This window comes from Paroedura picta, chromosome 7 (genome assembly GCF_049243985.1).
Source record: "Paroedura picta isolate Pp20150507F chromosome 7, Ppicta_v3.0, whole genome shotgun sequence".
NCBI lineage: Eukaryota > Metazoa > Chordata > Lepidosauria > Squamata > Gekkonidae > Paroedura > Paroedura picta.
In genome coordinates this window covers 28,618,654-28,632,442 of record NC_135375.1, presented here as the reverse complement: position 1 = coordinate 28,632,442, position 13,789 = coordinate 28,618,654, and positions in this window count along the sequence as shown.

Genomic DNA, 13,789 nt, shown 5'->3' with positions numbered 1-13,789 from the left:
AAAAGCTCCATCTTGCAGGCCCTGCAGGACCCAGAAAGCTCAGACAGAGCCCTCAGATCCAGAAGCAAAGTAATACCAATGCAGCTGTCTCAACAACGGCTGAACATGGGCCCTCAAAGATGAACTAGTGAGGATCTGTGCAGCCACATTCTGCACCAGTTGCAATTCTCAGTTAAGGGACAAGGGTAGGCCCATGTAGAGTGAGTTACAGAAGTCTAATCTGGAAGTGACCGTTGTATGGATCACTGTTACCAAGTGATCCATGGACAGGTAGAGTGCTAGTAGCCATGCTTGGCGAAGATGGAAAAGTGCTGTCCAGGCTACCTTCATGACCTGAGCCTCCATAGATAAAGAGGCATCAAGGATCACCCCTAAGTTCCTGGCCATTGGTGCAGATGTAAGTTGCACCCCATCCAGGCAGGAGAGACATGCTTCCTGAGGCTGACACTTTCTACCCAGACACAGGAACTCCGTCTTGGAGGGGCTGAGTTTCAGATAACTCTGCCTGATCCATCCAGCTATTGCTTCCAAAAAACTGGCAAATGTATCTGGGGAGAGATCTGGCTGGCCATCCATCAGGAGATAGAGCTGGGTGTCATCTGCATACTGGTGACACCCCAGGCCATAACTCTGGACCAACTGGACATATAGATGTTGAAAAGTGTAGGGGAGAGTATCGCCTCTTGTGGTACCCCACAAGGAAGTATGAAAGGGTCCAATGACTCCTACCCCACTGCAACTCTCTATGACTGGTTCATAAGAAAAGAGGTCAGCCAGTTTAAGGCTGTTCCTCCAATCCCTGTGTCAACAAGGTGGTGTGCCAATAGCTCATGATCAACCACATCAAATGCGGCCAATATCTAATAAAATGAGAACAGTCGACCCACCCTGATCCAGCTGGCATCAGAGATCATCCATCAGAGTGACCAGCATGGTCTCCACCTCATGGCCAGGATGGAAGCCAGACTGGTATGGATCCATTGCCGAAGTTTCCTCCAAAAATGCCAGGAGCTGGTCCCCTGCAGTTCTCTCAACCACCATGCCCAGGAATGCAAAATGCAATACCAGACGGTAGATGGCGGGATCATAGAATCATAGAGTTGGCAGGGACTCCTGGGTCATCTACTCCAACCCCCTGCAGTATGCAGGACACTCACAACCCTTTCGTCCCGTGAGTCCTGTGATGGTTTCCTTCAGTAGAGGGCGGACCACTGCCGCCTTGAGCTCCTGAGGGAATTCTCCTGATCAAAGGGAGAGGTTCACAATCTCCCTCAGTGGGCCTCCTACCGGCTAGTCGCTCAACTTGAGCAGCCATGACGGACAGGGATCTAATGAGCAAGTGGTCGCCCCTTATGTGTCCCTTCTATGTGCTATACCTGAAATTTATCTTGTAGAAACAAATTTGAATACATCCATTAAAAGTCGTTGGCATTATAAGCAAAATATAAGAAAAGCTACCCCATCAGCAGCCAGTGTATTTGTACCCATGATTTCCTCCTTTGTCTTTCTCTGAGTCCTGTGAAGGCAGCTTCTGGTAATGCAAATGAAATACCAGCTACACTTCTAATGTGAACCTGGAAATAACATGGAATGCTTCTTATCTTCATGTATTAATAATAATTATTTATTTATTAATTACCTTATTATCCTTATAACCCGCCCTTCCTACGTTAAACACATGGCCACATGGCCAGTTACACAACTGGATGGTATTTAGTACATCAGTCTAAAGTACTCTTAAATTTAAATTGAGAGAAATCTATGAAAGGCCTTGGCATAAATCCTATCATGGATTTGTCCTGTCACACCCCTCAGCAATATTTGAAGCCTTCCTCCAGCTTCAGGCGTCCCTTCTTGAGGAAGAGCCATTTAAGCTGAAAGAAGCACCCTTAGATTCGTAGGAGGATTTACTTCTTGTGAGCAGAGTGGGCGGATAAATGCTGCTGGCCTCCACCAAGGCCTATCATTATAAGTAACTCTAGTAAAACAGGTTCGGGGGCACAAAGGAGAGGTTAAGACCATTATTAGGGGGTAAGTGATTTTGCTGTGCTTTCATGAATAAAGATATGGTTTTTCCTTAAAAGCGCTGAAGTTATCAGTGACTGTTGGGTTTGCTATTTCAAACAATTTTCATTTACTGAGCTAGGTTCCTCCGCCTGTTCTATTATCTTGTGCAATTATTTCCCCTAATTTTCCTCCCAAGTGTTTGTGGGTCCCTGCCCTTTTATCCTTGTGAAAGCAGTGTGAGGCAGGTTAGTCCAAGCTGTTGTGGTATAGAGGTTGGGGCGTAGGACTAGGACCTCGGGTGGCTAGGTTCAAATCCCTCATTAAAGCTTGCCAAGTGACCACAGACTCATTCCTGCATGGGGTCCAGCATGTATATATCTTTACATATAAGGAGTGCAACTACTTAACGCCATATGCAGTCAGGGCCCTGTGTATCTTAAGTACTGTCTGCTTGCCTATTACCCCCCCCCCCCAAAGAGCAACCCACTCTATCCATTCAAACAGACTGGTGATCCCTGGACCCAAGGAGATTTGCCTGACCTCAACCGTAGCCAGGGCCTTCTCCTCCATGGCCCCAACTAGGTGGAACAAGCTCCCCAACAATATTGAGACCCTATTGGAACTCAAACAGTTCCATAGGGCCTGCAAAACAGAGCTCTTCCACCAGGCTTTTGGTTGAGACAGGCACTAGGGACCTCCATCAAACCTGGCCCCTGTCAAATAACTCTGACACCCTATATGGCCCAACTGAAAGCTGCCGCCCAGCTGCTTCCCTCTCACCTGATCTATTACCCTGTGTACTAAGTCCCGACTCCCGAGTGTTGATCGCTGTTCCCCTGTACTTGCTATTGTGTCTTCTCATCATATTGTTTACATGTTTTAAATGTACCAGTTCTACCGTTCTATGTCCCCTCCCCCCCCCCGAGATGTCACAGTGAGGGGCAGTTTATATATCAAACAAATGAACTAATAAACAATAATGTACAAGATTCTAGAGTTCTAGGGACACCACAGTAGCCTCCTACACCTCTCCAAAAGTCATTACGTGAACTGAGGAATAAAGTCTCTCAAGGTTCTTTCCGCTTCCCCGTGCTCTTACTTAATTATGTTGGATCTATGACTTTGTGGTGTGGCATGATGTCATCGATATGATACCTAGCTGTACATATCATTGAGCAGCACAGCAGAAGTGACGTACTCTGTCCTAAATCAGTACATAGATAAAGTAGTCAAGTGGATGAGGTGGAAAAAAATGTAACTGAATCAATTCCCTGGTGGGGAAAGCCTATGTTCAAGAAAGATTTGATTTACCAACATTAGATGAAACAGACCGATCATGTATTTCTTAAGACTTTTAGATGTCACCTTTCCAGTTCAAATGATTACTCAAGGCAACAGAAGACTTTAGAGATTGGGTGTGCTTCTCAATCTGGCCCAGTCATTTGAAAACAGGTTGCAGTGAGGACAGGTGATGTGATCAGACAAGAAGGCAGAGCTCCTTGTAATGTGAGAAAGTATTTTTTTTAAAGCTATAATTTGATTACCAGTTGAAAATATTTTGATGAACTACTGTTAGTGTTCCCCCTGGCACCTTACTTCTCACCAATCTGAAATTGTGGGCCATTCCGCACAGCTGGTAGAAATCTGTAATCAACAGTAATATTCTATTGATGTGTCTTGTAGCGTTCCATTGTAATTTCACATCTGGCCAAAAACTCTGTTTTCCTAGCGGGACTGTTTCTCCTCCAGCATTCCTCACCTACTTTCGGTTCTTGCCGAGGAGCAATGAAAAGGTCAAAAAAAAAACCCAAAGTAATCATTGCAACGCAATTTCATTTGTTCACAGAGGCATTGGTTATCTGTCACAGCGCCAAGTTTTGATAATTTCATAGCGCAAACTTATATTTAGAGACTGCTGAGCAAATCTTCCCAAATGGCAGCCCCTTCTCAGAAGCAAAGAGGTGATGCTTTGGGGCCAAAAACTTTGTCAGTGATAGGGGAAATTTATGCCTTGGAGAGTTGATTCCAACTGTGGTCTCTACCCTTCCATGGCAGTTAACTTGTGGCAACCTAAACCACGACCCCCCATACCCTTCCAGCAGCCAGAGGGGACCTGTCAACTCTGGGGGGGGGGGGATAACCTGTAGTTTCCATCCAAAAACAAAGGGGGTGGGTAACCTGGACTTTCCAGTCATTCATCTCTAGAATGGAGGGATCGTTTCTCCTAGGGAAAATGTATGCCTTGGAGAGTTGATTTCAACTGTGGTCTCTGCCCTTCCCTGACAGTTAACTTGTCTGGATCTAGCAACCTCACCCCCCCCCATCCCCTTCCAGCAGCAGGGGGGATTACCTGTAGTTTCCAGCCATTCACAAACGAAAAACATGCACACACACACCCCAATGAAAAAGAACAAAAATACAATGTGACACATGCGCTCACGTATAGAGCAAGGGGGCAGCCAAATAATTGAAAGGGTTCTGAAGAGACTTGTGATTATGCGTTGCTACTCAACATTCTCCATTTTTAAAAAACACCCGCCTCCCAGAAGCCATGGAGGCGGGACCAGGGGAGGGACATCTTCATGGCAAAATGAGTACCAATGACACCTCCTCACTGAAATTTAACGGTGATTGCGCCATCTGTTGGATTTTGACCAGGGGAAAGAAGTTTAACCGATTTCCCTGCTTCCGCTAAAAATAGGCAGATGGAGCAAAACTGGGACGGGAGGCTGATGACGTCATCTGAAACCATGATTTTAAAGTGACAGCATCTGGTAATGATTTCACTGAAATTCCCTCATGCGAAATGGCCCTGTGTTTTGGAATCTCCAACTCAACAGCAGACTAAGGGCCATTCCGCACAGCGTTAATGTTGCTGAAGTGTTACCATTGTGTAACGCTATTTATTTTTCGTTATTCGCGATGTCGTACACAACAGTCCTGCAACACTCCTGCAAAAATCGCTTTGTTGTAGCGCTTTTCAGTGGATTCCCCCTAAAATAATCCACAAAAGTGGATCCACAAAAGTCCACAAAAATCCACAAAAGTGGATTCCCCCTAAAATAACGCTAGACTCTTGAGAACAACTTGCAACACATCCTAAAATGATATGTGCGTTCTCAGTATAGCGGTAGCAAGCATGTCCCTCCCATAGCTTTCGCACACAAGATTCCGGCATCGCAATCACCGTTTTCCCCCCCTTAAACCAGCAAAAGTAACGAATAAGCGATGCTTCTTTGGCTGAAATCCCTCCACAAGCAATTGTCTGTAAAGTTTCCAAGCACAATACAGCCCCCCATTCGACACGTAATTTCAGCCAGAAATAGCATGGGGGGGGGGGGTTACTTTGAGAGCATGTAAACGATTAAGTTCCAGCTCCTACGCCAGCGAAAAACGTCTTTCTGACACATCAAATGAACGAATATGCGTTGCTACTGGTGTTTTGGGGTTTTTAAAAAACAGTTTTTAAAGGGAAGCACAAACACAACAGTTAATTGGCTGTTCTGTTTGATTGACGGCCAGAGGCGGGAGAAAGCGCGGAAAAATATCACCTCCTTTGTTGCGATTTCGGCGAGACCAGAAACTTGTGCGTTACGAGAACAGCATTAGTGGGAGAGCCATTTTTTCAACAGAAGTGGCTGTGTGCGTTACTGAGACCTGCTGCTTTTGATTTTTCAATAGAGCTCAGATTTAGCAACATTGCCCGTTGTGCGGATCGGCCCTAAATATCAGCTGGAGAACAGGAAGAGCCAATAATGGTGCCAAAAGGGCAAAATAAGGCCAGTGTGGTCTTGCCTCCTTAGATTTTTATCTCTGAAATGACAAACTTGAAGGGCTAAAACAAGAATTAGCAACAGAATGGAAAATAGTAAGTTTCTAGAGTAGAATATATAGCCTGAGAGCTGGAACCAGCCCATCCAGGGCTCTTATCTGGCCCACAAGCAACTGGAGGGAAACCAGTGTGAATGTGGAACATGATCTATATTAGGATCTATTATTAAAAACGCTGCTAATGCCCCTCTTACCTCCATGGTTCTTCCCCCAAATCTCCAGAGATTGCCCAACCCGAAGTTGGCAACCGTACAGGGCAAGAAAGGCAGGTTCGGCTCTGAGCTCTATGCAGCCCGTCCTCTTGGAGCCTGAAGAAGAAGAGTTGGTTTTTATACCAAAATCACCCAGCTGGCTGCATATGGAGGAGTGGGGAATGAAATCTGGCTCTTCAGATTAATGGCCGCCGCTCTCAACCACTGCACCAAGCAGGCCACCACTGTTAACCACTACACCAAGCTGCCCTTGGCCGAAGCACTGGGCTGGGATATGCTGCCCGTCAATACCCCCTCCTCCTCCAGCCAGTGCATTGGGCTCCTGCCTCTCCTGCCTGGGCTGCTGGACAGATGGTTGGTTAGTCACACGTGGCAGGCAGAATCTCTTTGATCGAGTCTCTCTGAGCCCAGCCGAGTGACATCCCAATTGCAGACAGCCCAGGGAAGGCCCCCGCAGGCACAGGCACCTGCGGAAAGCTACTGGCCAGCTTATCCAATGTATGTGCTTATGTAAGTATGTCGACTGGGTGTGCTGTGTGCACCAGCTTGTCCAAGAGAAAAAGTCCATTGCTTCTGTAAGGAGTGCGATGCATGCAGAACCCTAAGAGTTGTGCATGGCTCCTCTCCTGTCTCCCTCCCTTAGCAACGCAGGGAGGATAAAATAAGAGGTAAAGTCAAAATGTATGCACACTCGCTCCCCAGACTCCCTGCACACAAGCACTGCCTAATGTAACAGTCTGAGTGGAAGTGGGGAGGGTGGAGTGAGAGGAAGGTCAGAGACAGGAGCAGGCATTGAGAAAAGCATTCTGGGTTTGCCCAGGGCAGAGGCAGGCACTGTATGTGTGTCTGTGCGCTTGAGCAGTAATATAGTGGGTGGCTGCACAATGCTGTGGAGCTGTCAGGAAATAACAATCTGCAAAACATGTATTAAAGTGAAACTGGCCTCTTCGGAGAGTAGCAGCACTTGAAAATCGTATATGGTGATGGGGAGTATCACAGTTCCCCTTGTGGTTCAAAATTGTTGCTGAACTTGGGCTTTTGGCAGAGGGAGGGGTGGGACTGTGCTGCTGCCTTACCCCCCCCCCTCCAATCCACTCCCCAAAGCCCTATTGGAATGTGTTTCCATGATGTAAACAGGATAGATAGATAGATAGACGGACAAACAATTTAATAAGGTAATGGATGTCTTCAGTCTATAACCTAAAGCTTGCTTTCAGGTAAAATAACTAAACTCTGAAAAGCAGAGTTCCCTGGACAGTTTACTTCATCAGGTTAAAAAGCTGCTCTTTTCCCACACAAAGCACTTGTTCGCTGAACCGATCCACACCAGTTAAACGGGGTTTCACTTACCGGTAACCGTTGTTCATTGACGTCTTGTGTGCATACACACATTGGGACTGCGCATGCGCAGGCGAGCCACGGAAGTCTTTTCTAGCTAAAGCTCTATAGGGGTGCTACTGCACCGAACGGTGCGCATGTGTGCGGTTTCCCGCCGGATCACACACGTGATATGGCCGGAATGCCCCCTCACTCCTCAGTTCCAAACCGCTGCAGAGAGCCTAGTTTGGAACACCTCGGCCAAGACCCCAAGACTTCAGGCTCACAGCAGGGACAGAGGGAGGGAATGTGTGTGTCTACACACAAAACATCAATGAACAACGGTTACAGGTAAGTGAAAACCCGTTTTCATTATCCATCTTGTAGTGCAGCCCCACATTGGGACCTTCACGAGCCAGTACCTGAGGATGGCGGGGTGAGCCCTTAGGAGAACAAGGACTGCAGCCCCACTCTTCCAGACTCTGAATTCTTGAGATCAAGGGCTACAATCCAATCCCCAGGTGAGAAAAACTCAACAACTGAAGGTAGGGAGACCATTTGGAAATGAGAAACAGAGAAGCATTTATTGAGATCTCTCAAATCCAAGATTGGACAGTAACCACCATTGTTTTTGTCAACTAGGGAAAAACTAGGAAACCCAAACTGGAGGAGGCCATTTGGGACTACCTCAATAATTCCCTTTTTAAACAAATCCATAACTTGTATATCTAATTCAGGGAAAGCATTAACATGTGCCTCGGATCCAATAAGGCACATAGGGAAAGAGGAGAACTCCAATCTGTATCCATCCTGAACTATGGATAAAACCCAGGAGTCTGGGGTAATAGATCACCACGCAGAGGCAAACTGGGCCAAGTGGTCATTGAAATCCACCTGAGTGGTGGTTGAAAATGTTAATTGTCAGAATCAGTTTTGGCCCTGCTGGTGTTGCTGGTGGGAGATATTCTTTTGGGGATATTGCTGCCCCTTAGGGCGAGAAGGCTGGCGTCTCTTTGGGAACTGATCAAAAGGACATGAAGGATACTGATGGTGGCGGGGGGGGGGGGGCAGACAGAAGTACGGAGCCTGGGAGCGTTGGCGCTGGAAGTTCAACCGAGGATGAAAAGAAGGAAAGTTGCTCAAAGAGCGGGCTGTTTGACGACTTCTTGAGGGAGTTGAGGAAATCATTGGTAGTTGCAGTGAAAAGAGTACCCTTTTCATATGGAAGGTCTTCCACCTTGGCTCTAGCATCGATTGGCAAGGAAGTTCCTTTTAACTCAGGATGGTGCCAGAGTGTGATGGTAGATGCCATCGCTCAAGCAGCCACCTCTGCTGAGTGCTTGCCAGCACTAATAGCTTGTTTGGAAGTGCAGAGAGCCTCGGATTAAAGCAGCTTGGCTAAGGATTTGGGCTCATCAGATAACTTGGATATGCTTTCCCACAGGACCATCTGGTACCCAGCATTTATAGTCTGGTAGTCAGCAATACAGAAGGAGAGGTCTTCAGAGGAGTAGGCCTTGCGACCTGGACTGTCCAGCTTGCAGTTTTCCCTATCCAAGGGAGCGGAATGCTGTCCTGGGCACTGGGAGGATGAGTAGAGAGGAAAGTAGAGTTGTCCTGTAAAAGGAACTGCTAATGCTGAAGCTGGTTTTTTTCCAAATGGGAATGGTGACATTCCTCAAAACTTTCCAGGATCAGAAAAGAAATGGTAGTGAGGGTGTCGGAATAGAGGCAACTAAGAACCTTGTCCTTCAGGCGGGTGTCCGAGGAGGAGATAGAATCATAGAATAATAGAGTCGGAAGGGACCTCATGGGTCATCTAGTCCAACCCCCTGCACTATGCAGGACTCTCCCAGCCCTATCACTCATCTACTGTCACCTGCCACCCCTTTGCCTTCACAGAATCAGCCTCTCCGTCAGATGTCAATCCAGCCTCTGTTTAAAAATCCCCAAAGATGGAGAACCCGCCACCTCCCGAGGAAGCCTGTTGAGAAACTGCTCTAACTGTCAGGAACTTCTTCCAGATGTTTAGATGGAATTTCTTTTGAATTAATCTCATCCCATTCGTTCTGGTCTGTCCCTCTGGGGCAAGAGAGAACAATTCTGCTCCATCCTCCATATGGCACCCTTTTAAATACTTGAAGATGATTATGAGATCCCCTCTCAGTCGTCGCCTCTCTAGGCTAAACAGACCAAGCTCCCCCAGCCTTTCTTCATATGTCTTGGTCTCCAAAACCCTCACTATCTTTGTTGCCCTCCTCTGGACAAGTTCCAGTTTGTCAACATCCCTCTTCAACTGGGGTGCCCAAAACTGAACACAGCACTCCAAGTGAGGCTGAAACAGAGCAGAGTAGAGCAGTACCATCCCCTCCCGTGATCTGCACGATACTCTGTTTGATACAGCCCAAAATCCCATTTGCCTTTTTAACCACTGAGTCACACTGCTGACTTATGTTCAACGTATGGTCTACTAAGACCCCTAGATCCTTTTCGCACATGCTACTGCCAATACAAGTCTACCCTATCTTATATTGGTGTATTTGGTTTTTCCTACCTAAAAGCAGAACTTGACATTTGTCGCTATTGAACTTCATTTTATTCAGTTTAGCCCACTTCTTGAGCCTATCAAGATCATCCTGTATTCTGTTGCTGTCTTCAGTTTAGTATCATCAAATTTAATAAATATCCCCTCTAATCCCTCATCCAAATCATTTATAAATATGTTGAACAACACAGGCCCCAGGACAGATCTTTGGAGTACTCCACTTGTCACTCTTTTCCAAGAAGATGCTGAACCATTAACAAGTACCCTCTGGGTATGATTTGTCAACCAGTTATTGATCCACCTGACAGAATTAGGATCCATACCGTATTTTACCAACTTGTCAACAAGAAGTTTGGGGGAGCCAGGGACGGAACGGACGGAACAGGTCGTTTTTCCACTCGAGCTGGAACTGAGGCTGGAGTGGACATGGTGGAATGGACAGACATGGATTCCAGAGTATGGGTGGGAGCAGAGGTTGGCTTGGATGCTGGTTGGGGCTGTAACTTGGGGACCTAGGAGGGCTTTTTCCCAAAGAGCTGCCTTCAGTCTGGCAGAACAATCTGACCTTGCTTAGGCGTAAAGTGCTGGCAGATCTTGCAGGTCCCAATGCTGTGTGCCTCACCTAGGCACAGTAAACACATTTCATGCTTGTCAGCCTGCAGAATTTTACCCCCACAGCGTGAAAACGTTTTGAAAACAGCTTTTGAAGCCATGGTAAATAGAGAGCTTGATAGAAGTGAGTGATCTGTGTGGCGGGAAAAAGGGAACAGAGGGGTGAGGGGGCACGCCACCCATATCATGTATGTGATCCGGCAGGAAACCTCATGTATGCGCATTGTGTCGGTGCGGTAGCGCCCCCTATAGAGCTTTAGCTAGAAAAGACTTCCTTGGCTGGCCTGGTCTTGCGCAGATAATGAAGGAATGATGAACCCTTAACAGGATGCCTATATATGACACTAAAGTAAGCTTTCTTCCCTGCACCAACCCCCAAAACTTAAATAAAAGCCAAATAAACGCCTGGCTAAACTGATACTCCTTTCTAGAACCATAGGCTCTGAATGGCTGACAATCATTTGGATTTTCTTGAGGTGTAAATATAAGGATTGGTTGAGAGCCCTGGAGGAGAGGCAGCTCACCAGATGAGCTTCTTTGGTGAGACAGTCAACAGGGCCTCTCCCTGAAATCTTAATTCCCAGGATTTAAGGTTTCTTTAATCCAGGTTGGGAAATGTGGGGGATTTCAGGGGGTGGAATGCAAAAGGGATGTTATGACAGACTATTAGTATAGCCCGTTGCGTTCTATAATGCAACGGGCGGTAGCTCATGATTTGGTGTGGGTTTAATGCCTCACTTGGAAGCTGGCAACTCTAAGAGCCATGTTGCAAAAGGCTTACAAATTGTAAATGCTACTAATTTGCAGTTCCGCAAAACATCACACACAATCTGCCACACTCCTGAAACAGTCCTGCAAAAAGCGATTTGTTGTAGCGCTTAAAGGGAAATCCAGAAAAGTGGATTCACCCTCTGAAAAGCGCTACACTCTTGCAAACAATCTGCAACAGTAGCGAAAAAGACCTGTACGTTCCCATTGTTGCGGTTCCAGCAAAGTCCCTCCCCCTGGCTCTCTCCTCCGAACTTCAGGCGAAGCAATCGTCATTTTTTTTTTCTCGGAGTGAGCAGAAAGCAACGAACCGGCGAGCCTTCATTCACCCAGCGAGGCTTCTCCGGCTACAGTCCCTCCACAGAAGTGCTTTAAAGCTCCCCTAAGTCACCAAGCACAACACAGCCCCGTTTGCAAGTTCCCTTTATTTTTGGCCAAAAATCGCGCCCGTGCGGGGGGGTGATTTTTCTTTTCACTCGGGGGAGCATGGCAACGCTGAATCGCCAGCTCACATGCTAGCTGCCAGCTAGATGGGTCTGTTCGTTAGGGAGAATCAAGACATATTCGTTGCAACGTGTTTGTTTGTTTTTTTACTTTTCTTAAAGGGAAAGAGGCTTTCCCGGAGCATGATAACAACCGCCCATTGGCTGTTCGTTTGACTGATAGCCAGGGGCGGGACGAAGCACAGGAAAAATTGCTTCCTGTCTAGCAATTTTTGCAAGACCGGAAACCTGTGGGAAACGAATGAAACGCTACTGGATTCCACTAAAAAAGCAGGTATGCGTAACACTGGGAATGCACTTTTTAAAATAGCGTTTCCGCTTTGTGTGACCAATTGGCAACATTGGTCCTTTTGCAGAAACACCCTAGGAGGAGGTCTGTTCACAAGAATCCTGCCCCATCAAGTTTGTACACACCTACCTAGTGTGGAATTCCAGTACATGAATTTACACCAATCCTGCAACCTTACCCCCTGTCTGCAATGTTTTCTTCATCTGAAATAGGTCAGGGGGTGCTGTGTGGCTGGTTAGATGGTTGCAGAGGCATTATACACTTTTGAGGCCCCACTTCCAAACCTGAAGGAATATTTCCAGACTAGGGAGAGCCAGCCTCCATGTGGGGCCTGGAGATCTCCTGGAATTGCTGCTCAGACTATAAAGTTCAGCTCTCCAAGCAGAAATGGCTGCTTTGGAGGGGTGACTCTATCTGCAGCATTGTACCCCACTTACGGATTCCAGCCTCCAGGTTCCCCTGAAAGTACAGCTCATCTCCTGATAGTTAGGCTGAAGAGAAAGCTCTTCCCCCTCACATGCTCCCCTTCAAAAGCTGCCCAGCCCCCGCCCACCCCCCTTGATCTGGCTGTGAACTGCAGCCCAAAGCCACCTTAAGCTGCCTCACCAGGGCCAGGCCAGGGGGCCCTTTTAAGGCCTGTTCTCAGGAACGGGCTTTGAAGCTAGTTTAATGTATAAGATTCCCACAAATCTTTCCACTCTTTGAGGTAACTCAGGGCAAACTGGAGCTCTTGCTCAGGATTCTGCAGCCTGCTTTCCCTTTAGGCCTGCTGTGAAGGAAGCCTCTAAGAGCATACTGATTGTCTATCTGTGTTGCACTGAGAGGCAGCCTGAGCAATGCAGGTATGTCTGTGAGACACAGTTTTGCTGTGGCTGGCCTCACCGCTGGAGGATAGATGCAGCCAAATCCGGAGATGACCTGAAATTCCAGATCTCCATGCTCTACCTGGAGGGTGAGAAGAAAGCTGACAAAACAATAATCTTCTTTATTCTTAGAAATGAAAACCAAAATCCAAAATGAGATCTAGTATATAACTCATTTTCACGGGAATGTCTCATCCTCAGTGGCTCTTGAAATATTGGAAAGGTTGTCATTTGGAGGAGGGCAGGATGCTGTTCCCGTTGGCTGCAAAGGAAAAGACACGCAGTAATGGGTTTAAACTACAAGTACAACGATATAGGCTAGATATCAGGAAAAAAATTTCACAGTCAGAGTAGTTCAGCAGTGGAATAGGCTGCCTAAGGAGGTGGTGAGCCCCCCCTCACTGGCAGTCTTCAAGCAAAGGTTGGATGCACACTTTTCTTGGATGCTTTAGGATGCTTAGGGCTGATCCTGCGTAGAGCAGGGGGTTGGACTACATGGACTGTATGGCCCCTTCCAACTATCATTCTGTGATTCTGTGATTCCGTTTCTTAATGATTCTAGCAGTATTTCAAGCCTCAATGACTATCCAACTGAAAAGTATCCAATTGACCTCTGGTTCCAATAGTTTTTGGGGGGGATCAATGTGGCAACAGCCTACCTCTCTAAAGGATTTTGGCTTTCATGGGGCTTCAGAAGGCTGCAATGCCTCCGAGTCCCCCATCCAAGGCAGCTACTTTCACCTGGGGAGCTGATCTTTTTCGTTTGAAGATGACCTGTAATTTCAGGAGATCTCCACCTGGAGGCTGGTTACTCCTGGGGTGGAAATATTCCTTGGAGTTTG